We start from the raw sequence: 23,576 nt of genomic DNA on the forward strand, positions 1-23,576 counted from the left end.
ATGTCCACCTGCTGGCTTAGGCCCGCTCCCTGCGGGGCAGGTGGACATCCCCAAAGGAGTCCTTAGCGCTGCCGTGGAGGCGGGAGAGGCTCCCACCACCACCGCTGTGCTCACCAACTGAGAGCCTGGCTCAGGTCTTCTGGCTGAGTGGCACTCGCCCTGTGGGAGCACACTGACCATCAGGGGACAGCTCCTGCATTGAGCGTCTGCCCCCTGGTGGTCAGTGTGCATCATAGTGATCGGTCGTTCCGCCCTTCAGTCGATTTGAATATTAGGGTTTTATTATATAGGATGCTATTTGCTAATAAAACATATTGTTCAAATGCCTGTTTCCTTGCCTTTTCTATTCTACCACTGATTCTTTTTTTCCCTTTCTTTATTGATTAAGGTATTATATATGTGTCTTTATCCCCCCATTGTCCCTCCCTTCCCCCCCCCCCATACCCTCACTCTCCTAGTGTCTGTGTCCCTTGGTTATGCTTATATGTATGCATGCAAGCCCTTTGGTTGATCTCTCACTCTTACCCCCAACCTCCCCTACCTTCCCTCTAAGGTTTGATGGTCTGATCGATGCTTCTCTGTCTCTGGATCTGTTTTTGTTCATCAGCTTATGTTGTTCATTATATTCCACAAATGAGTGAGATCATGTGATATTTATCTTTCTCTGACTGGCTTATTTCACTTAGCATAATGCTCTCCAGGACCATCCATGCTGTTGCAAATGGTAGGAGTGCCTCCTTCCTTTTTACAGCAGCATAGTATTCCATTGTGTAGATGCACCACAGGTTTTTAATCCTCTCATTTGCTGAAGGGCACTTAGGCTCTTTCCAAATCTTAGCTATTTTAAATTGTATAGGGGTGCATATATCCTTTCTGATTGGTGTTTCTAGTTTCTTGGGATATAGTCCTAGAAGTGGGATCACTGGGTCAAATGGGAGTTCCGTTTTTAGTTTTTTGAGGAAACTCCATACTGTTCTCCACAGTGGCTGCACCAGTCTGCATTCCCACCAGCAGTCTAGCGCTGATTCTTGATCAGTAATTCTCAGCCTATTTTTTTTTTAGCAATACAGCAGAGTTTTGACATAGAAACACAATTTTGACATCCCTCTCAGCTATGCACACACAGATTTGCTGCAAGAAAAACATTATAATAATTCACAGTTGTAACTCATGGAAAAGAGGCTGCTGCTGGCTCTACATAGATATAAGCAAGCTAGCTGAGCTCTATTCACTTCTTTCCTCCTAAATAAAGTATAGCTGAATGCAAAGGAGAGAGACTTCTTATAAGGACAACCTTGAATTGTCACCCAGTTGGTTCAAAACAAAACATGAATGCTGGTATTTCATGTCACCAGTGACAAAGGCTCACTGGGCTCCCCAGCAGTTGCCTGGCCCTGCATGCTGCTTCTAGAATGCCTGTGGGAAGGCCAGGCTGAGGTGGCCAGCTGGCTGTGGAGACCTTATTCTAAGACTGTGCTGCCACTTTCTTGTGACACTGGAGTCAGAAGCAAAAAGCGTTTGCTGCCAGTGACCGAAAGGGCTGTATTCAAGCAGTGACCTATTTTTGCTCTGTAATGAGGTTGGGTTTCTCTTTTTCCCTGTAGAGGCAGCAATCTTACATTCTTCTGAGTACGCGAGAAGCCAATTCCTTGTTGCCTCTTTGGCTTGGTTGTTTCATTTTGCCATAGGTCACTCTTAACTGGGGACAAGAATATTTGCCATCTTTCTCTAATTAGAGGGTAGGAGTTGATTTAAGAGAAAGTGAAAAGATAGGAAAGCATGAACCAGAGGAAGATGGATAGCTTATAAGGAAGAACAAAACAAAGGGAAGTAGATAGAGGAAGGTGTTAGGGATTTACAGGTCCAGGGCTCTGCTCTTTTAAATCCTAGTCATGCATATGAACTAATCACTTAGCTTGTTCATTAAATAAATTCTAATTAATTTGTGAGCTGTGAGCTGCATGTATGTTAAGTGATAGAGGCATAGTGATAAAGAGATACATCTTTAGCCTCAGCCCATCGTCATGTGGAAGGGGAAGATGGTACCCAAGTTAATGCATTGTCTGCAGTGCTACAAGGGAGATGGGCACAGGGCAAGGCTACTGATTAGCTGGCAAGGACAATGTTAGAGGAATACCTGCTTGAGCTTCCCAGCCAGACTACTGGCCTCCTAGTGCTCTCCACTCCAGCCTGTTCTCACCTCCCTCAGACCAGGGTCTGGTCTGCTTTGTTTTTGTTTGTTTGATGCCACTTGGGTGTGTTCTGTATATAATGTGTAGGAGTCAGGTTGTTTAGGTGTGTCTCTCATGTCTCCTCAAGGAGACTTTTGGGACAGAAGGAAGTGTCCCAAATGGTGATGTGCCAGAGGCCATTCTTTATTTTTTAGGCCTTGAGGTATTTACACCTAGAATGGTGTGTGCTTCTGTGTCCTCTGCCTGGACAATCTTCTCAGCCTTAAGACCTGCTCCCACAGGATTTATGTCTTGCTCGGATGTCCTGAGCCAAGATAGTTCTTCTCTGGTGTTTTCACTGCCCTTTACTTTTCCTCTGTTAGTACATAGAGCTCTGAGTTTCAGCTTATCTATTTTCACCTGTATCTCTGTCTCCCCCACTGGACTGTGAATCTCAGACACAGGGCCTGTGTTGTGTTTATCTAGGACACAGCAGCTGCTTAACTGTAGTGAGTCACATGAGTGAAGTATGTGTGTCACTTAAATGAAGCTCCCACCCAGAACCAAGATGACTAAAGATACGGAGAGGAATGCAAAACATTCTTGATTGATTCTCAGACTTTTTGAGCTGGTGGAATGTCTTTTGTATTTAAAAATAAAAGAGCCGAAACCGGTTTGGCTCAGTGGATAGAGCGTCGGCCTGCGGACTGAAAGGTCCCAGGTTCAATTCCGGTCAAGGGCATGTACGTTGGTTGTGGGCACATCCCCAGTGGGAGATGTGCAGGAGGCAGCTGATCGATGTTTCTCTCTCATCGATGTTTCTAACTCTCTATCTCTCTCCCTTCCTCTCTGTAAAAAAAAAAATCAATAAAATATAAATAAATAAATAAATAAATAAATAAATAAATAAATAAATAAAAGAAAGGTAGATGGAGGAATTTTTTAAGCACATAGCCTAGGAGAATGGCTGCTGGCATTCAGGAGACAAAGAGATCCAGATTGGTAAGGAAGGGCTCTATACACTACGACAGAGAGGGGGACATGTCGAAAGAGCACCCAATTCAGGTGTCCCCTAACTTTTGTATATAATGTACTTCTGAATGCAGGACAAAATTGAACTTATCTGGTGGATAGCATTGTCATGCCTCAGCATGAAATGTTTATGTGCCAGCTGAATGCAACATTCAAAAAGTGATGGGGAAGCAGCCATATTTAATGTTTACAGAAGTGAGGTTTCTTGTGTAAGAGCCTTCCTGGTACCAAAAGGGGAAATGCATAGTACGTGCCTGATAAAGATGGATGAAGCAACTAAATGAACACTAGGGCCAGCTTGGTATATATATATATATTTCTCTTGATTCTATCATGGTTTGGACCTTATATTTTGAGAAATACTGATATATATCAAGAATCTTCCTTGTTTGAAAGACAGTTATGTACACCAGAGGGTGCTGCGTTTCAACTTTCATATCTTAGTTCTTTTCCATTCCTATGGTTGTATGTTACTTGATTCATTTGAAGATTAGCCAGTTGAGGATATGCCCTCAACAAAGGATTGTGAAGGCCTAACCACACTCTATCCATTTGCTGCCTCCTTAGCATGATAAAAGCATTTGGAAGTGGCCACTACATACTCCTTGGGTGTGTTTAACTGTGTACTAGTTCTTAGCCATTAAGTTCTTTCTTTAAAACTAGACTTTTCTTATGCTGCAGCTTAAGTCCATTTTCAGTATTCTTTCTTTGATGGAAATGGAGACCATCTGGTCACCATCATCTGTATAATAACAATGATTGAAGATGGTTATTAAGTCACCCTTCGGCCTTTTCTCTGGTCTAGGCAGAGTTGTCCTGTTCCTGTGGCTATTCCCCATAAATCTCATTTTCCAACTCTTTCATCATCTTGGTGGCTTTCTTTGGAAACTACATCAAAGGCTCAGTTTTAGTGCCTCTATTCTGGTGGGATCTGGGCTTTCAGCTAATGGATATGGAATGTGGTTGTTTTAACCATCCAGTTTCTGTAGCCAATCCCCATATTTCCAAGGCAATCAGAATCTACTAATAACTATTAAGGAGCTAATTATTATCACTTAATTGTGACATGCTTTATAAATATTATTAAGGTATTGATTTAACATAAAACACAAATTTTAGCTTGTAATCTAGCTATTGACGGATATACTTTTGCAGCCTAGTTTGTTACATTTAGGATCGTTTTCTGTGCTGACTGTTAAGTGGACGTGTTATCTCTTATTGGAGGATATGAATTTTGTTGTGTTTCCTTCATTCATTATTCACTCAACATATATGAATGCCTACTGAAACAAAACATGGTTCTTTACTTAAAGGAGTTCACAATCTACAATCTAGAGGGAAAGTCAAACACGTGCTTAAAAAAAATTACAAAATGAGTGCAGAGTACTATAAAGAGTGACTTAAGTACAGTGGAAGTTTAGAAAGGCTCCCTTGAAGATGTCATATTTGATGTGGGTCTGAACATGAATTAGTCTTCAGGGTTAAAGGAGTTAAAGAAAACTCTCGTGCCCGAGCTGGTTTGGCTCAGTGGATAGAGCATCGGCCTGCGGACTGAAGGGTCCCAGGTTCGATTCTGGTCAAGGGCACATGCCCGGGTTGTGGGCTCGATCCTCAGTAGGGGGCGTGCAGGAGGCAGCCAATCAATGATTCTCTCTCATCATTGATGTTTCTCTCTCTCTCCCCCTCTCCCTTCCTCTCTGAGTTCAATAAAAATATATATTTTTTAAAAAGGCGGCTCTTGTGATGTGACTCTAGTACACATGAAGGTAAGGAGGCTGGTATGTCAGGGTGCATGCAGTGAACTAGGTGTAGCCAAGCATGAACTTGAGTGGTTGATGCCAGACTGAAAACTGCCCGTGTCAGGCCAATAGGTATCCAACAGAAATATAATGTGAGCTGCATATGTCATTTTATAATTCTAGGAGCAACATTTTAAAAAATAAAAATAAATAGGAAATGAGCTATCAAGCCTTGAAAAGACATGGCGGAACCTTAAATGCATATTGCTAAATGAAAGAAGCCAATCCCAAAACGCTATGTATACTCTGTAACTCAAACTGTATGACATTCTGGAAAAGGCAAAATTTTTGAGACATTAAAAAGATCATGGTGGCCAGAGGTTAAGGGGTGGGAAGGGATGAATAGGTGGAGCACAGAGGATTTTTAGGGCACTAAAAACTACTCTGTATGATACTAAAATGGTGCTGACATGTCATTATAAATTGGTCCAAACCCTTAAAATGTACAACATCAAGAACGAGTTATAATGTAAACTGTAGACTTTGGGTGGTAATGATGTGTTCATGTAGGTTCATCAGTTGTAACAAATGTGACACACATAGGAGATGTTGACAACAGGAGAGGTTATGCATGTGTGGGAACAGAGGTGATATGCAAAATCTCTATACCTTGCTCTCAATTTTGCTGTGAACCTAAAATTGCTCTAAAAAAATAATCAAAATAAGTTTAATTTTAATAATACATTTTATTTAACTCAAACTATCAAAAGTTAACATTTCAACATATAGTAAAATTATTGAGATATTTTACAAAACTTTTTGTACTAGATTTTGTTTATTTTAAAACTTTTATTATTTTTAATTAATCTTTATTATTAAACGTATTACAGATGCCCCCCCCTTTTTTTCCATTGACCCCCTCCACCCCACATCCATCCCTCCCAGACCTTCACCACACTATTGTCTGTGTCCATGGTCTATGCATATATGCACATAAGCTCCTTGGTCAATCTCTCCCCACCCACTCCCCACCCCCATTTTTCCTCTGAGATTCATCAGTCTATTCCATGCTTCTATGTCTCTGGATCTGTTTTGTTCATCAGTTTATTTTGTTCATTAGATTACACATATGAGTGAGATCCTGTGATACTTATTTTTCTATGACTGGCTTATTTTGCTTACCATAATACTCTACAGGTCCCTCCATGCTGTCTCAAAGGGTAAGAGATCCTTCTTTTTTACATGGGCATAGTATTCTATGGTGTAAATGTACTACAACTTTTTTTATCCACTCATCTACCGATGGGCACTTGGGCTGTTTCCAGATCTTAGCTATTGTAAATTGAGCTGCTATGAACATATTCTTTCTGATTGGTGTTTCGAGTTTTGTAGGATATATTCCTAAACATGGGATCACTGGGTCAAATGGCAGTTCCATTTTTAATTTTTTGAGGAAACTCTATACTGTTTTCCACAGTGGCTGCACCAGTCTTCATTCCCATCAGCAGTGTACAAAGTTCCCTTTTCGATACATCCTCACCAACACTTGTCATTTGTTGATTTGTTAATGATAGCCATTCTGACAGGTGTGAGGTGATATCTCATTGTCGTTTTAATAATCCTATTGCTGATATATATATAAAATATGTTTTTATTGATTTCAGAGAGGAAAGGAGTGGGGGAGAGAGATAGAAACATCAATGATGAGAGAAAATCAATTGTCTGCCTCCTGCATGCCCCCTACTGGGGATCGAGTCTGAAACCCAGGCATGTGCCCTGACCAGGCAGGAATCGAACTGTGATCTCCTGGTTTATGGGTCAATGCTTAACCACTTGGCCACACCAGCCAGGCTCTACTTAGTTTTTTGTTTTTGTTTTTAATATATTTTATTGATTTTTTACAGAGAGGAAGGGAGAGGGATAGAGAGTTAGAAACATCAATGAGAGAGAAACATAGATCAGCTGCCTTCTGCACACTCCCTTCTGGGGATGTGCCCGCAACCAAGGTACATGCCCTTGACCAGAATCAAACCTGGGACCCTTCAGTCCTCAGGCTGATGCTCTATCCACTGAGCCAAACCGGTTAGGGCTCTACTAAGTTTTTTTGAAATCTAGTCTGAACTTTATATTACATCTCAATTTGCACTAGCTACATTTGAAGTGCTCAAATAGGCATATGTGGCTAGTGGCTGCTGTATTAGACAGAAAAGGTCTTGAAGACTGAAACCTGATTTTCAATTGTCAACCACACCACTCTCCTGCTCCCTGAGCACTGTAGTAACACAAACAGAAGGTGGCTTGCAGACTATCATTTAATCCCATGGTGTCAGTTGTTCACACTGCATGGTGGCCCAAGTTCAGAGCATCTAGAGCAGTGGTTCCCAACGTGGGTTCACATGCCCCACAGGGAGGCAATTTGATTTTTAAGGGGGGTAATTCAAGAATGAGTTATTGACAGTGAATTTTTTGCATTTCTTATGGCTCTAGGGCCTCATATACAGTATATAAACATATATGCATTTCAGTTCTCTATTATATGTTTTGAACTTTATTTGCTATTTTTTCATATCTCTTCTTCTTCTTCTAATTATTATTATTTTAATTTCTTAATGATTTCTTCCATAGTACTTCAACTGTTCTTTCGTTCTTTTATTTTTCTTTTTTATGGATGGCATGTTCTTTGGAGCTTGTTTAGAGCAAGTTAATGGGCCTTTTAAGCTTCCTCCACGTGAATAGGAAGTCACTTTTTGAATAATAAGAATCATATGTCACAGGGTGGGCATCAGGATTTTAGAGATGTTTAGGTGGGGCATGGCCAAAAAAACATTGAGAACCACTGATCTAGAGCAACTCTGTCCAGTAGAAATATAATGTAAACCACATGTGTGATTTAAAAGTTTTAGGAACCACATTGACAAAGTAAAAAGAAACAGATGAAATTAATTTTAAGAATTATTTAATCCAATATATTCCAAATATTGTTTCAACATATATTAATGTTAAAAATTATTAATGAGGACATATATACCAGTGAAATAGAATAGAAAGCCCAGAAATAAACCTTTACACATATGGTCAAATGACATTTGACAAGATTCAATAAGAAAAGGATAGTCCTTTCAACAACTAGTGCCCAGAAACTATAGGCAACTTAGAATGATGTTGGCCCTTTTCCTTACACCAAATACAGTAGTTAATTTAAAATAGATAAAGACCTAAATGTAAGAGCTAAAACTATAAATCTCTTAGAAGAAAAGATAAGGGGAAAGCTTCATGACATTTGATCTGGCAATTATTTCTTGGATATAATACCAAAGACAAGGCAGCAAGAAAAAAAAAATAGATCAATTGTGTTACATCAAAATTAAAAACTTATGTACTTCAAAGGACATATTCAATAGAGGGGAAAGTTGACCTATAGGATGGAAGAAATTATTTGCAAATCATATATCTAATAAGGGGTTAATATCCAGAATATATAAAGAATTCCTACGCGTCAACAACCAAATACAACTTGATTTAAAAATGGGCAAAGGACGTGAATATACATTTCTCCAAAGAAGCTGTACAAATGACTAATAAGCACATGAAAAGATGTTCTACATCACTAATCATTAGGGAAATGTAAATCAAAAGCACAGCAAGATACCACCTCGCACCCATTAGGATGGCTACTATAAAAAACAAGAAACAGAAAATAACTAATGTTGGCACGGATGTGGAGAAATTGGAACCGTTGTCATTTTTAGTAGGAATGTAAAATGGTACAGTTTCTATGAAAACAGTATGGCAGTTCTCAAAAAGTTGAACATAGAATTACTATTTGATCTAGCAATTCCACTTCTGGGTGAAATTTTACCTCTGGGTATATATCCAAAAGAATTAAAAGCAAGGACTCAAGGAGATACTTGTACAGCTAGGTTCACAGCAGCATTATTCACAATAGCCAAAAAATAGAAGCAGCTCAAGTGGCCATGGATGGATGAATGAATAAATAAAATGTGGTATACACAATATAATGGGCTATTATTCAGCCTTACAAAGGGAGGAAATTGATACAACATGGTTAAACCTTGAAGACTTATGCTAAGTAAAATAAGCCAGTTGCTAAAGGACATATACTGTATGATTCCACTTATATGAGGTACCTAGAATAGTCAAGTTCATAGACAGAAAGCAAAATGGTGGTTTCCAGGGCTGGGATGAGAGGGAATGAGTTCTTATTTAATGGGTACAGAATTTCTGCTTTGCAAGATGAAAAGAGATCTAGAGATGGATGGTGGTGATGGTTACACAACAATGTGAAAGTACTAAGTGCCACTCAACTGTCCACTTAAAAATGGTTAAGTGAGCAAATTTTATGTTATATGTATTTTGCCACAAGATTTTTTTAAAAACCCCCTCCTTCTAAAAAAAAAAAACCCCTCCTTCTGAGACCATAGAATTTCAGATGGGAAAAGAAAGAAAGAAAGGAGGCATGAGTAAAGGGACTAAGAAAAAATTAGAAACTACCAAAAAATATAAGCATATTTATGGGGGTACGTTCTCGCTTCCCGTGACCAGCGCCGAAAGAGAGAACGTGGGGGTTCAAGAATCTTGAGTAGAGGAAGAAACCAAGATGGCGGCATAGGTTAACGCCGGAGATTGCTGCCTCGAACAAACACTTCAGAGATATAACTAAAGGACAGAACAGACATCATCCAGAACCACAGGAAGGCTGGCTGAGTGGAAATTCTACAACTAGGAGGAAAGAGAATATCATACCCAGACTCAGAGGAGGCGCAGTGCTGAAGTGAAATACTCAGGTGCGGAGTGCGCGCGGAGTGGGCTGGCGGCGGAGGGCACGGTTGTTGTTTTCAATTGGGAGGGAGTTTCAGACTCTGAGCTCCAGATCCGGGCGAGTCTCTGGGGACCCAGACTCAAACGGGAGAAGCGGGACTGTCTGGCTTCGGTCAGAACTCGAAGGCAGCTTTCTCTCCGAGGTTTCCAGCAGTTGCTTTGACTCTGAGAGGCAGAGCCCCTAGGGACGGAATTGAGAGCAGCCATAACTGCTCGCTCTGGCCCGCCCTGTAGATCCCCGGGGACCCGCCCCGCCCAAGCCCGGAGCAAAACCATTTGCCGGATAGCCTCAGGCAAAGGCTAGATTAGCACCGCCCTAGAGATCCAGCACAGAAGCTCTCCCACTGAAGACACAGCTGACTCTCAGCCAGTTAGCCTGGAGGTCAAATCACCCCTGGTATTACCGACAACAATCAAGGCTTAACTACAAGACTGCGCACAAAGACCACTAGGGGGTGCACCAAGAAAAGATAAAAAAATGCGGAGACAAAGAAACAGGACGCAAATGTCAGAAATGGAAAATATAGAGCTCAAAACCACACTTTTAAGGTCTCTCAAGAACTGTCTAGAAGCTGCCGATAAACTTAGTAAGGCCCTCGAAAAGACTGGTGAGACCGCCGATAAATGTAGTGAGATCCTCAAGAAATCTAATGAAACTCTCGATGTTGTGATAAAGAACCAACTAGAAATTAAGCATACACTGACTGAAATAAAGAATATTATACAGACACCCAACAGCAGACCTGAGGAGCGCAAGAATCAAGTCAAAGATTCAAAACGCGAAGAAGCAAAAAACACCCAACTGGAAAAGCAAAATGAAAAAAGAATCCGAAAATACGAAGATAGTGTAAGGAGCCTCTGGGACAGCTTCAAGCGTACCAACATCAGAATAATAGGGGTGCCAGAAGATGAGAGAGAGCAAGATATTGAAAACCTATTTGAAGAAATAATGACAGAAAACTTCCCCCACCTGGTGAAAGAAATAGACTTACAGGTCCAGGAAGCGCAGAGAACCCCAAACAAAAGGAATCCAAAGAGGACCACACCAAGACACATCATAATTAAAATGCCAAGAGCAAAAGACAAAGAGAGAATCTTAAAAGCAGCAAGAGAAAGAAACCCAGTTACCTACAAGGGAATACCCATATGACTGTCAGCTGATTTCTCAACAGAAACTTTGCAGGCCAGAAGGGAATGGCAAGAAATATTCAAAGTGATGAATACCAAGAACCTACAACCAAGATTACTTTATCCAGCAAAGCTATCATTCAGAACGGAAGGTCAGATAAAGAGCTTCACAGATAAGGAAAAGCTAAAGGAGTTCATCACCACCAAACCAGTATTATATGAAATGCTGAAAGGTATCCTTTAAGAAGAGGAAGAAGAAGGAAAAGGTAAAGATACAAATTATGAACAACAAATATGCATCTATCAACAAGTGAATCTAAGAATCAAGTGAATAAATAATCTGGTGATCATACTAGAATCAGGGACATAGAAAGGGAATGGACTGACTATTCTTGGGGGGGAAAGGGGTGTGGGAGATGCGGGAAGAGACTGGACAAAAATCGTGCACCTATGGAAGAGGACAGTGGGTGGGGAGTGAGGGCATAGGGTGGGGCGGGAACTGGGAGGAGGGGAGTTATGGGGGGAAAAAAGAAGAACAAATGTAATAATCTGAACAATAAAGATTTAATTAAAAAAAAAAGAATCTTGAGTAGAACGAGACGAGGGTTAAGGAAGAATGGAAAACGAGACTGAGACAGAAATAGAGGGAAAAGCTGGGCCTGGGTGTGGCATCTGCCCTCTGATAGATGAACCGCATGTTTAATTTATACTCGAAGTAACAGGAAGTTACATCACATCTGGGTAGGCCTTGAGTTTCTGGCGACTTAGTGAGATCCACCCCCTAGCTAGCACCTGGGCTGGAAAGGTCAGACTAATTGATGTCCTTGTCTTTGGGCTAGGAACGCCTCCAGGGCGTGGCTTTGCCTGCACCCTAGGTCCAGCCGACATACTTAAAAACGCCCTATGTGCTTGCCAGTGGCCCCCCACACATATTGATTTAAAAAGCTGATCTAAAAAATACAAGATCAGGGTTTTATACCATTGTTGGCAGAAGCCAGGCTTGTGGGACGCCTAGAGTGGGGATTCCAGGTCCCAGCCAGGAGATTTCTGATCAGGATTGTTACAATGAGTCCGTGGAAACCAACCCTCAGTGACTTCTTAAAGCAAATCACTGAAGAACAGTGGTGGTAAAACTAAATTCTTGAGTGGATTATCGAAGGGGCCTGGTTTGCCTGGATGGCTGCATAAAAATAGTCTTGGGAAGAATATGTAAATGGACAACTGAAGAATAAGTAAGGGGATGCATTTATCCGAGGAAACAATGTGTGATACATGAGCACACAGAAGAGAATGACGTGAAAACATCAAGAATGCAGTATTTTTGCCCAGCCGGTGTGGCTCAGTGGTCGAGCATCGACCTATGAACCAGGAGATCATAGTTTGATTCCCAGACAGGGCACATGCCCAGGTTGTGGGCTCTACCCCCAGTAAGGGGCTTGCAGGATGCAGCCAATCAATGATTCTTTCTCATCATTGATGTGTCTATCTCTGTCTCTCTTTTCCTTCCTCTCTGAAATCAATAAAAATATATATTTTTAAAAGAATATAGGCCGAAACCGGTTTGGCTCAGTGGATAGAGCGTCGGCCTGCGGACTGAAGGGTCCCCGGTTCGATTCCGGTCAAGGGCATGTATCTGGGTTGCGGGCACATCCCCAGTGTGGGGTGTGCAGGAGGCAGCTGATCGATGTTCTCTTTCATCGATGTTTCTAACTCTCTATCTCTCTCCCTTCCTCTCTGTAAAAAATCAATAAGAATATATTTAAAAAAAAATAAAAAAAAGTGTAAAAAAAAATAAAAAAGAATATAGTACTTTTCATACTTGGATATATATGAAATTTTAGGGGTACTTTTTCATATAATTTGTTATGAAAGTTTTGGGGTTCTTTTTTGATATAATTTGTTGTATTTCATAATAGTTGATTTTTCAGTGACACATGAATAAGATAAATGTATAAAATTGTGGATTTCATTATAAAAAATTCTTTCATATTTAAGTTTTAGTCATTTTCTTTTACCTCTATGTCAGTGTGCAGAATGTAAAAATTGTTTTTTTTAAAAAGATACCATATCAGCATTTGTTCTGCTCCTCTTTAAATAAAGAACTCTGTACTATTAAAAAATTATTGAGATATTTTACACTCCTTTTCATACTAAGTCTTCACATCTAATGTGTATTTTACCCTATCATACATCTCAATTTGGACAAGCCACACTTGAATTACTGAAGAGCCACATGTGACTAGTGGCTATTGTATCAAACAGCATAGGAATAGAATCTTCTGATTGGAAGTAGGAATTCTTTAAATCAAGGAGACATGAACAGATTTGTTTTTGAGGATGTTGACTCTGTTGATAATGTTAGAGATGGACGGAAGAGGAGAAAGAACTAAGGGCTGGGAGCTTGAAGGGTTTTTGTAGGACATCAAGCCAGAACCAACAAAGGACTGAATTATGGTAAAAGACACAAGGATAAAGCCAATAGCCATTGCCTGTGGTGTACTTGCTATGTGTCAGGCATGTTGTTGCACCCCTTACACCCATATCTTTTTTTCTGTTTGCTTATTAATCCTCACCCAAATATAGTTTTTTATTAATTTTTAGAGAGAGTGGAAGGAAGAGAGGGAAGGCGGGGAGAGAGAAATGTCGATGGGAGACACACACATCCATAGGTTGCCTTCCCTGGGAAGACACGCACCCCGACTGAGGCTGGGGATGATTCTGCAACCCAAGTATGTGGCCTGTGGCCTTGCCAGGAATTGAACCTGTGACCCTTTGGTGTTTGGGTTGATACTCTAACCACTGGGAAACACCAGCCAGGGCACTCACACCTGTATCATAATTCTTGCAAGAGCTCTGAGAGATGAAGGCTATTATCTTCACTTACAAAGAGGAAGCAAGGGGGACATAGAAGGTAAAAGTACTGTGCTTGTGTTCCAGAGCTCATAGGTAGCAGAATCCGGATATAAACCAGGCCTGTCTGGCTCCTTTGGACTGTGTCTCACATGGATGGAGATGAGAGGTCCGATTTGAAACATTCTTAGATTTATAGGATGTGATGGCAGCTGGATAAGAGAAAGACATGAGGGCTACATAAAGGACACATGAGTGATTTGGAGATTGGATCTCTTGCTTGGAAATCTGTATACATGGTGCGAAGTGAGATGAAGATCTAGGCAGTAGAACATGGTGGCTGAATTTTCGTTTTGCTTATTTTGTTTAGGTTTATTTTTCTTGAGGGGTGAATGCCAAAGTAAGGAGGCAAAAACTATGTGTGTAGTTTTTAAAAACCTACAGGGACCAGTGGCAGTTGGAAGTGATGGATTTGGAGCTTGGCAGATAATTCAAGCCTGTTCAGGGTGATTTGGAGGTCACTTGGGTACAGGAGATTGCAAAGCCCTGGCAGAGATGAGTTTGCTCCCTTGTAGAGAGCTTTTAGAGGCATGGGTCTTAACCTCCTTTGGGGCCTGAATGACTTTGAGACTCGCCAAGGAGTTGGAGAGGGCCACTTGACTGGTGACCTTGGTGCAAGTAGTTTGGGCAGAATGGGAGGGTGAAATGGAGCCTTCAGTGTGACAAAGACTGACTGAGCAAGGAAGTTAAATAAGTGGGATGGTGGAGGCTGGCTCTGCGGGGGAGAGGGGAGGTGAAAAGGGAGAGGGCCAATTAAGAGGATGATTTCTATTCTTATGAAAGTTAAGTAGTATTTTAAGTAAAGTCAAATGAAAATTTATTGTCCAAGATTATCATAGAAACAACACATAATATTAAAGCATTCCTTTTGTTTAAAAACAAATAAATATAACTTTTACCAAATTTATCATGGTAGGTGCATCATGTCCATTCTCATATCAAAAGAAGTTCTTAGAAACTTTTTATTTAGGCTCCTGAAATCTCATAGAAAGAAAATAAATATGCGTACCAATTTGAACCAGAAGGTACGTCTCCCCAAACTCTCCTGAGTGTTATCACTGGTGTGCCTGCATGTATGCCCTCCCATATCGTAGGGAGAGGGTTAAGGTAGGAATAGGGATATATGTGTACTTTATTCCTGGTTTGACAATGGTTATGAAGAAATAGTTGTTGAAATTCTATATTTTACACAATCATAGCCACTCTTACTTTTGTGAAGTGATTGACTTTACAGTTTACTAGAGGCCCGGTTCATGAAATTCATGCATGGGGGGGGGGGGTCCCCTCAGCCCAGCCTGCACCCTCTCCAATCCGGGACCCCTCGGGGAATGTCTGACTGCTGGTCTAGGCCCGATCCTGGACATCTCTCTCACAATCCTGGAACGCTGGTTCCTAATCGCTCACCTGCCTGTTGCCCCTAACTGCCCCCCCCTGCTGGCCTGGTCGCCCCCAACTGCCCCCACTGCAGGCCTGGTTTCCCCACACAGCCTGCTTGTTCAGTCGTTTGGTCGTCCCTCATAACCCCCCCTGCCAGCCTGGTCACCCCACGCAACCTGCTTGTTCAGTTGTTTGGTTGTCTCTCACTAACCCCCCTGCTGGCCTGGTCATAGGCAGCCATCTTGTGAGGGTGTGAGGGTTAATTTACATATTACCTCTTTATTATATAGGATAAAAATAGAGAAGGCTTAGGTGCTGAGGTCTATTATTCCTCCTTACCCCTGGGTGACCTTGGCACCCTAAGGTTCCTCATGAGACAGCTGAGCACCCCCAGAGACCTCCAGCATGTCTTCCATCTGGTGTTCAACACCTCTGTTCTGCTGCCCTGCTCAGGACAATGATGTGAAAGTGATCCTGATCTTGAAGAGTTCTGGAAAAATGTGGAATTTTTTTTTAAATCAAATTCAGTTGGTACCTTTGGTTGGGCATCATAAGATTGGAAGTGGATTTGCATAGAAATATCCTAGCTCTAAGTCACAAGGCTGATAAACCCAGTGAATGCCAGTTAATCTTACTTGTCAAGGGAAACTTATAACTTCTTGATGAATACTAACAACATTCAAAACATTACTCATAAAGTGAACATTATTAAAACTGTCCTGGGCCAACTGAGGCAGTGCCACAGCCCTGCACCGTCCCAGGGTGCTGTGCCCTGGTTTTCTGTAGCACCATTCTACTCAGGCCTAGGATATTTTCCAACAGAGGGAGAAGGAAAGGTTTAATAGATTCCTTTCCTTCTTGACAAGGAGATAAATTTGAAATTTGACCTGTGGAATTCACTTAAAAATAGAGGGACCTGGAAAACATTGGAAAGGACTAGGAAACAAACTTGAGAGGGAGATAATTTGGTGACAAGAGTAAAAATAATTTGAAGACAAATATGACTTCTATGACTGGTGCTGCTCTGCTGGCATCATTGGGTGGTGGGGAGCATAACATAAATGCGATATATAACCAAAAGAATTGAATGTAGGGCCTCAGAGAGATATTTGCACACCCATGTTCATAGCAGCATTATTCATAATAGCCAAAAGATGGAAATAACCTAAATGTTCATCAACAGATGAGTGAATAAAGAAAATGTAGTCTATACAATGCAATATTATTCAGCCTTAAATGAAGGGCTTCTCCCATCCCTGGCCTGGAAGCTCAGTTGGTTAGAGTGTTGGCCTGATACACCAAGGTTGCAGGTTCAATCCCTGGTCAGGGCACATATAAGAATCAACCAATGAATGCATAAATAAGTGGAGTAAAAAATCAGTGTTTCTCTCGCTCTCTCTTCCTTCCTCGCTATATAAAAAAAAATAAGGAAGGAAATCCTGTCACATGGTCCAACTTGGATGAACCTTGAGGACATTATTATAAGTGAAACTAGAGGCCCATTGCATGAAGAGATTCGTGCAATAGGCCTTCCTTCCCCTGGCTGCCAGCACCGGTTTTCCTCTGGCACCTGGGACCCAGGCCTTTTGCTCTGGCTGCAGCAGAGAAGCCAAGCCTCTACAGTCTTCAGCTGTCTTCAGTCTTCGCTCCATACCTGCATATGCAAATTAACTGCTATCTTTGTTGTGTTAATTTGCATACTCATCCTGATTGTCTGGTGGGCATAGTGGAGTGACACCAATTTGCATGTTTCTCTTTTATTAGTGTAGACTAAAGGCCCGGTGCACAAAAATTTGTGCACTCGGGGGGGAGGGGGTCCCTCAGCCCGGCCTGTGCCCTCTCGCAGTCTGGGATCCCTCGGGAGATAACGATCTGCTGGCTTAGGCCTGCTCCCGGGTGACAGAGGGCAGGCCCAATCCCTAGGTGCAGCCCCTGGTCGGGCTCAGAGCAGGGCCGATTGGGGAGTTGGGGCGCTGCCCCCTGTCATGCACAGAGCAGGGTGGATTGGGAGGTTGCGATGCCACCCTCAGTCACGCTCAGGGTAGGGCCGATTGAGGGGTTGGAGCACCACCCCCTGTCACACTCAAGGCAGGGTGGATAGGGAGGTTGCGGCGCCACCCCCTATCATGCACAGAGCAGGGCCCATCATGGGGGTTGGGGCTCCGTACCCTGTCACACACAGAGCAGGGCCAATCAGGGGGTTGGAGCACTGCCCCCTGTCACGCACAGAGCAGGGCCCATCAGGGGGGTTGGGGCTCCGTACCCTGTCACGCACAGAGCAGGGCCCATCAGGGGGTTGGGGAGCTCCCCCCTGTCACACACAGAGCAGGGCGGATCAGGGGGTTGGGGCACCGCCCTCTATCACCCACAGAGCAGGGCCAATCAGGGGGTTAGGGCGCTGCCACTCTCACTCAGGGCAGGGCTGATGGGGAGGTTATGGCTCTACCTCATCACACACAGAGCAGGGCCCATGGAGGGGGGGTTGGGGCGCCACCCTCTATCACTTACAGAGCAGGGCGGATCAGGGGGTTGGGGCACCACCACTGTCACACTCAGGGCAGGGCCGATGGGGAGGTTATGGCTCTACCCCGTCACACACAGAGCAGGGCCCGGGGGGAGGGAGGTTTGGGGCGCCGCACCCTGTCACACACAGAGCCGCAGGGCGGTCAGGGGTTTGGGGAGCTCCCCCCTATCAGGCACAGAGCAGGGCTGATCAGGGGGTTGGGGCGCCTTCCCCTGTCACGAACAGAGCAGGGTGGATAGGGAGGTTGTGACCCTGCCCCCTGTCACACACACAGCCGCAGGGCGATCAGGGGGTTTGGGCGCTGCCCCCTGTCACACTGATCCCGGTGCCGGGAGGCCTCGCGGCTCTGCTGATCCCGGTGCTGGGAGGCATATTACCCTTTTACTATATAGGATAGAGGCCTGGTGCACGTGTGGGGGCTGGCTGGTTTGCCCTGAAGGGTGTCCTGGATCAGGGTGGGGGTCCCCACTGGGGTGCCTGGCCAGCCTGGGTGAGGGGATGATGGCTGTTTGCAGCTGGTCACACACCCTTCAGGGTGGGGGTCCCCACTGGGGTGCCTGGTCAGTCTGGGTGAGGGGCTGAGGGCTGTTTTCAGGCTGGCGGGTGACTGAAGCTCCCAACTGCTCCTTTTTTTATTTTTATTTTTTATTCTGGGTCAGCTTTAGCTCTGGCTCCAGCTCTGAGGCCTCCGCTGCTGAAAGCAGGTATCTGGTTTGTTTGGGTTCTATAATCGAAACACTGTATCAACTCCAGCTCTGAGATCCTGGCTGGCTGAAAGCAGGTTTCTGGGGTTTTGTTTAGCTTTTATATTTGTAACAATGTTTCAAACTGCAAGCTCAGAGGCCGGCAAGGCAGGCTGGGAACGTTGGAGTCCTCCGTCACTGAAGCAAGCAAGCCTCATGTTAGCTTCCAGCTGCCTGGCTGCCGGCCGCCATCTTGGCTGGCAGTTAATTTGCATATCTCACTGATTAGCCAATGGGAAGGGTAGCGGTCGTATGCTAATTACCATGTTTCTCTTTTATTAGATAGGATAAGCGAGTCACATAAACACAAGCACTGCATGATCCCACTTGTATGAGGTATCTGAAGCAGTTAAACTCTTAGATACTGAAAGTAGTATGATGGTTGCCAGGGAGTGGGGGAGGGGAAAGGAGAGTTATTGTTCAACTAGAGGCCTGGTGCATGAAATTCGTGCACAAGGGGGGGGGGTACCCTCAGCCCAGCCTGCACCCTCTCAAATCTGGGATCCCTCTCACAGTCCAGGACCTCTGGCTCCTAATTGTTCACCTGTTTGCTTGCCTGATTGCTCCTAACTGCCCCCCTGCCAGCCTGATCACCCCTAACCGCCTCTGCCTGGCAACCTGGTTGCCCCTAACTGTCCCCCCTCCGCCGGCCTGGTTGCCCCTAACTGCCCTCCCACTGGCCTAGTTGCCCCTTACTGCCCCCCCTGCTGGCCTGGTTGCTCCCAACTGCCCCCCTCTGCTGGCCTGGTTGCCCCACGCAGCCTGCTGTATAGTCGTTTGGTCGTTCCTCACTAACCCCCCTGCCGGCCTAGTCGCCCCACACAGCCTGCTGTTTGGTCATTCATCCGGTTGTTTTGGTCGTGATGGCCCCTGGCTTTTTATATATTAAGATGGATATAGAGTTTCAGTTTTGCAAGATGAATAGTGTTCTTAACACTATTGTACTGTACACTTAAAAATGGGCCTGACTGGTATTGCTCAGTGGTTGAACATCAACTTATGAACTAGGAGGTCACAGTTCAATTCCTGATGCCTAGGTTGTGGGCTCGATCCCCAGTGAGGGGGGTGTAGGAAGCAGCCGATCAATTATTCTCTTTCATCATTGATGTTTCTATCTCTCTTTTCCTCTCCCTTCCTCTCTGAAATCAATACAATTCATTCAGAGAAAACTGTATTATGTGTCAGGCACTGTGCTGGATGCTGAGGATAATGTGGATATAGGCCCTGACTTTACAGAGCTAACTGGGGTGACAGACTGTAAGTAGGAGAAGCAAATAAAAATCCAGTGATGAATTCTGATAAATGCTGTAGAGAAGCAATCAGGGAATTGTGATAGAGGATGACTAATTAGTGTGGAGTTTGGAGACCGACTTAGACATTTAAAAAGTGTGATCAAAGAAGATCTCACAAGGGCTGTGATACTTAGGGAGTGAGGTGTCACAGACATAGAGGGGTCCCAGATGCCATCCCCACCCAGGCCTTCTGCAGTCAGCAAGAACCTCATGTGCCACTAGTGATCCCATGTAGCTGGCTATAACAAAGAACAAGAAACAAACATCCCCTCCTAAGACAAGAAGGTAGAGTTCAAAGAGCCAAAGGGGAAGAAAGCCCAGAACTCCTCTGTCAGAATTGTAAATGAGTGTGTGTAAATGTGTCCCCACATGGCCCTGTGATGAAAGAATCCCAGTGCTGCCAAATTCCAGCAGTGCTCCCTTGTCCCACTGGGTCTCAAATTCCTCATCTGTGCAGGGAGAAAAAGAAAATAGAACTTCTACCCAGATAGATTTCTGGTATTACTAGTGGTAGTAGAATGATTAAAACACTGCTTTCATTGAATTCTCTCCGGTTGGGCTATATTTGAATGCAGGTTTAGTTCTAATTGCCACATTTTGAGAGCGACATGGACAAGTTAAAATATATTCAAAGAACAGGTCACTAGAGAATGTGGAATGAATTCAGAATGGTTACAATGCAGAGGTGAATACTGATGGATAAATGACAATCGTCAACTTGTGACAGGCTGATATACAGAAAGAGAGTGGACTGATCACATAGTGAAGAGTGTTGCCTTGTTTTATGTTGGTTTAAAGACAGATCTAAACCTGGGAATCAGGTCCAGGTAAGAATGGAGCTCTGTAATAGTTGTGATAATGAGTCTCAGACCATGGAGACACTCAAATGGAGACTGGATAACAGGTTGTGGTAGGGTTTTTTAATGGGAAAGAGATTGCTCTGCATGGATTGTCCCCTTCCTTTATCGTGGATGTCTCTTATGTTGTTTTAAAACTATGTCTGTAAGCTGAAGGCAGAAGGAATATATTTAGTTGTAGGGATTATATTTAGATGTAGATGAAGTGCCCAAATGCAGCACTACAGAAGTGAATCCCAAAGCCCACCTGTATTTATTAGAAGTTTGGATGTAAAGTTCTACCTAGTATTCAACCCCAGTCACATACTCTTTCAGGACCTCTGCTTCAACCCCCTTAGCCACTCATTTTCTCACTTGTTGCTTTTTGTAATAACAACCCACATACTTTGGAAAATGTTTTTTTTCATTTATATATTTATTCAAATTTTGTTTTTAATACATAGAACATTTATAATTTTTTAGAATTTAAAAAGGTTCACAAGGAAAAGCTTTTGTCTCTCTGCCCCCACTCCCCCTCCAGAGGCAATGACTAGTTTCTCATGTATTTGTCTAGAGATATTTTAAGTGTATATATACATAAGCACATGTATACATTGCTTTAAAAATATATCAAGATATCTTAAAGATGACTCCATAGCAATATAAAAAGTGTTCACTTGTTCTTTTTCACAGGTGCATATTATTCACAGGTGCCAGTGGCTTACCTTATACATGCTTGAATGCACACATGTACAAGTATACCTGTAGGCTACATTCCTAAAGGCAGAATCAAAGAGACTGGGCATTTATAATTTTGTTAGCTCTTAAAAAATAGTTCTCAATAGAGATTTTACCAAGTTTCACTCCTACAAGCAGTGTGTGAGAATGCCTTATTTCCTTAAACCCTTGTCAGCTAAGTATATTGTCAAACCTTTTGAGCTTTTCCAGAGTGAGTGAAAGAAAGAGAATCAAAGTGATTTTAATTAGTATTTCTCTTACTGTGAGTGAAATCGAGCATCCTTTCTCCTGTGTAAAATCTTAATGGGCTTTGTATTGAGGCCATTGAAGAAGTTCATCAATGCAAACTGAGCCTGGAAGGAGAGGAGTGCTGTATTCACAGAAGAGAGCCAGAGTTCCTTTTCAATGAGAGTTCTTGGAAGGTTCAAGCAGGCCCACTAGCCTTCAAGCTATTTTAGCCGATAAACTCTCTGGCCCACACTGGGAAAATTCAATTAAAACAAACCAAATGTAATTCAGATGTAAAACCACATTCAGAACAAACCATTTATATTGCTTTTTAATTTTTAGTTTTAAATTAAATAAAGTACTTTGCTTTTGTAATTAGGATGCAAATACATTTTAGCGGAATGTGTTTGACTTTGGAAGGAGCTGTCTCACATCTCTGAGGGTGTAGCTTCTGACTAGTTCAGGGGTGGGCAAACTTTTGACTCGAGGGCCACAATGGGTTCTTAAACTGGACCAGAGGGCCGGAACAAAAGCATGGATGGAGTGTTTGTGTGAACTAATATAAATTCAAAGTAAACATCATTACATAAAAGGGTACGGTCTTTTTTTTTTTTTTAGTTTTATTCATTTCAAATGGGCCGGATCCGGCCCGTGGGCCGTAGTTTGCCCACGGCTGGACTAGTTGGCTCTCAAGGTCAAGGTATCCTAAGTTTGCTCCCAGCCTTCCCCCTACCACTCTTTCTGCAGTTTCTCTTTTGGTTCAAGCAGATTTTGGCAAAGACCAGAGTCTTTTCATTGGGAATATTGGCATTGCACAGCCCCCCTGCTCATTAGCAGCCTGACCCATTAGTCCTCTGAAATGCTTCTGACCAAGCCTGCTTAGTCCAGTTTTTCACCTAGAAAGGGACCATCCAGTCTTAACAGCACAGACCTGACTTAGCAGGTTCAAACCTATTTTGTTTGATGGCAATGCCATGCTTTCACTTGGTTAGGTCAAAACTCTTCAAGTCAAAGCTCCCCTATGGATACACTGTTCACACGCTCTATCAGTCCCCTGGAAATCTTGTGAGCTCTACTTCCTAAATGTATCCAGAAACCAGCCACTTCTCTTTACCGCCATCTCTGTCATCATGGTCCAAGCTGTTATCATCTCCTGCCTGGGTTGCTGCCATAACCTCCTGACAAATTTCCTGCTTTTCCACTTGTTTTTCCTGCAGTCTATTCTCAATACAGCTAGGAGGGGCGTCCTGTAGGCCACAGATCCGGTCATGTGAGGCCTCTGCTCCAAGCCCTCACATGGCACTGCCCATCTCAGAGAAACCTAAGTCATTACAGTGACTCTGCACAGCCAGCCTTCTCACCTCTTTGGCCTTGTCCTCTCCTGCTCTCTCTGCGACCACTGCTACTCAGCTGGACTGGCCTTGCTCTGCTTTGAACAAACCAGACTCACTCCTCCATCCAGGTCCTCTCACCAGCTGTGCCTCTGCTTGGACTGCTCCTCCCACACATCCAGCTGGCTCACTTCCTCACCTCCAAGTCTCTGCTCCATTGCCCGTTCTCAGTGAGGCCCTTCTGACCACCATATTTAAACCTGCAGCCTCATCCCTGCCCCACCCACCACACTCGCTGTCCCCTGTCCTGCTTTATTTTTCTCCATTGCACTTAGTACCCTTTCACACTTCATTTACTTGTTTATTTAGTTCAGGGGTCCTCAAACTTTTTAAACAGGGGGCCAGTTCACTGTCCCTCAGACCGTTGGAGGGCCGGACTATAGTTTAAAAAAAAACTATGAACAAATTCCTATGCACACTGCACATATCTTATTTTGAAGTAAAAAAACAAAACGGGAACAAATACAATATTTGTATTTGCATGTGGCCCGTGGGCCGTAGTTTAAGGACCCCTGATTTAGTTTATTGTCTCTCCTTCAAACTAAAATGTAAACTCCAGGAAGGTAGAGTTTTTATAGCTCCTTTTTTTCCCACCCATAGTCTAGCATGTAGAACAATGGCCTAGCAT

General features: G+C 43.2%; 1 protein-coding gene and 1 pseudogene across 8 annotated transcripts in view; both read left to right on the forward strand.

The window, feature by feature from the left end:
- Window positions 1-23,576, forward strand: part of ZHX3 (zinc fingers and homeoboxes 3) — a 128,488-nt gene that overhangs the window by 83,046 nt on the left and 21,866 nt on the right. The window lies entirely within an intron of this gene.
- Window positions 11,496-12,401, forward strand: LOC132239054 (U6 snRNA-associated Sm-like protein LSm6; annotated as a pseudogene).

The sequence above is a fragment of the Myotis daubentonii genome, chromosome 8 (assembly GCF_963259705.1).
Source record: "Myotis daubentonii chromosome 8, mMyoDau2.1, whole genome shotgun sequence".
Classification (NCBI taxonomy): domain Eukaryota; kingdom Metazoa; phylum Chordata; class Mammalia; order Chiroptera; family Vespertilionidae; genus Myotis; species Myotis daubentonii.